At 39.7% G+C, this 2,299-nt stretch overlaps 1 protein-coding gene and 1 long non-coding RNA gene across 3 annotated transcripts in view; one reads left to right on the forward strand and one right to left on the reverse strand.

Moving 5' to 3' along the window:
* LOC107103318 overlaps positions 1-1,202 on the forward strand; it is a 5,812-nt gene extending 4,610 nt beyond the window's left edge. The window contains exon 3 of the long non-coding RNA XR_001482174.1: positions 860-1,202. This is a non-coding gene — a long non-coding RNA (uncharacterized LOC107103318). The remainder of the gene's footprint in view (positions 1-859) is intronic.
* The window catches only part of LOC107103317 (high affinity immunoglobulin gamma Fc receptor I-like), a 35,719-nt gene that overhangs the window by 19,690 nt on the left and 13,730 nt on the right, over positions 1-2,299 (reverse strand). The window lies entirely within an intron of this gene.

Genomic DNA, 2,299 nt, shown 5'->3' on the forward strand with positions numbered 1-2,299 from the left:
ACGTGTTGTACTATACAGGACATAATAAAGTTTCCTAACAATCAACATAACCGAAACGAAAACCGTAACCACGAAACCGTGAATTGAACCGAACCGTGGATTTTGTGAACCGTTCAGCCCCTAATTTATGAGTCCAGAGAAAACGCTTGATGACCGTAACTTCAGCAGGATGTAACTAATCCTGAATTGATGCTTATTTTGCAGCGTGCTAGGTGGCATGTTTGGGAAGAAATCCTTGCGGTGCCTCTTTACTGGCCAGCCGCCACTGCTGGGAATTCTAGCTAGAAACAAATAGAACTGGATCAAGGAGGATGCTGAGTGATAAAAGAAGCATTTTGAGGCTAATATATACAGTAGTCCCTGTGCTCTGTGGTTTCTTTTGCAGTCAGTGAATTACTGAAGCTCATCTTTACTATTGTGATGATATGAAGGGGATTTTGGCAGGTTATTGTTCTGTATATAGATGCCTTTATAGATTCAAAGAAGCCTAATGGCTTTTTTGGTTCCAGATCAAATGTGTTTCCTGTGCACTGATTAGAGTCTGTGGTGAAAACCAAAGACAGCAGGTTGATACTTAAATGGATTCTATTGAGTTCCGTAAAAGTTAAAAAAAATATCCACTGGACTTGGTTTCCAAGATTTGAAGACGTTTCGCCACCTCTTCAGGAAGCTTTCTCAATTATTCCTGGAGAGGTGGCGAAACGTCTTCAGATCTTGGAAACAAAGTCCAGTGGATATTTTTTGAACTTTTACGGAATGACTATGACCTGGATGACTGAGAATCTTCATCAGCATTCTATTGAGTTCTCCAGTCACCATCTCTTGACACCTCATAATTACTGCTGTTTTTACTCTACAGGATCAAGTGCCGTAAGCAGAGAACCCAGACCTGGATCTGCTGGATTGATTGCGGCTCTGACCATCCTGCTCTGTATTAGATAGTGATTTTTAATTTTATTTTTCCTGATAGTATTATATTTCATAATCATTGGTATAGTCTATATAATTTTCTTGATACACTTTACTTGCTTGTTTTCTCCTATAAAACTTCAAGTTTCAGAAGGAATCAAGAATCGTTTATAATGAAACATTTTATTGGCTCTAATGTAAACTATGAATATTTTTGCATAGTTGATATCTTTTCAATTGCTTTAAACAACATATGATGGGACACACTTTAAAAATTAACTAGTCAAGAAGAATAGGACTCATGCCTGGATACTACTTTGATTGAGATGCGTCGTTGAGGAACATCTGCCAGGCTTTGTCTTATTGCCATGTATTTTCCAGGCTTCTTATAAACTCTACAACTTTCTGTTGTCTCCGCATCAGATTTGATTTTACTGATATCTTGGATCGATCTACTCATCTTTGTTCAAAAGATGTTCAAAATATTATTGTCATGTTGCGCCATATGCCATGATCATACATTTTGGACATTGGGAACCAGTGTCCATATTTCATATTGACATGATCATGTGGAATCAGCTGTGGAATCTCTGCAACAACCCCAGTTTCAGCCAAAGCCTCCACAGGCAAGACATATGGCAAGTCTCAGAGGTGTGACCAACCACCACCCCCCGTCTGTTCGAGGACAAACAAAACCATAGAGCACCGAGGATTCTTCCCTCTTTGGCTCCTTCTCTCCTTGCTTCCTCTCCCTTGCCCAGGGAGCTAAGGTCCATCTTGGCTGTTTCACCACCACAGTGGAGATGCGGGCCCCAGAGGAACCAGATCCCCAGAGCCATCAAGGATAGATCAGAACCTTTCAGAACCAAACTGCTGCAAAACAGACCTTTTGCAACACATTTCTCTTGAGTTTCAGAACTTATATAGCCAGACTGGATGAAAGAAGGACTGCCTTGACAAAGAACCCCTGCTGTGCCCTGACTGCAGATGTCTTTTGATGATACTAATCATATCACGTGTTTACTGCTGAGTAAAGACAATGCTAATTGATGCTAAAGAATGGACTGAATGCTACGCTATGCTACAGGAATACGTGTTGAGCTGTTGCTTAAGCTTGGACAAGTTTTATTTCACTAAGAGTCTAAACACTGCTGATATAACATTAGTGTTCATGTGTTCCTCAGATTCTCATTACATTTCCATGACCAAGTATGACCAAGGGTAATTTAGTGGAATCCTGATGTCTATTCGCTGCTAGCTATTTCAAGGAGGGTAAAGAATCATTTAGCTAAAGGTTTTTGGTTCTTGATTAAGCAAATCATTCAATAAAACATTATTTGGCCAAATAATATTTTATTCACCTCATGGATTTGCATTGTGAATTGGTCTG

This window comes from Cyprinodon variegatus, unplaced genomic scaffold, assembly GCF_000732505.1.
Source record: "Cyprinodon variegatus isolate N-32 unplaced genomic scaffold, C_variegatus-1.0 Scaffold1421, whole genome shotgun sequence".
Taxonomy (NCBI): domain Eukaryota; kingdom Metazoa; phylum Chordata; class Actinopteri; order Cyprinodontiformes; family Cyprinodontidae; genus Cyprinodon; species Cyprinodon variegatus.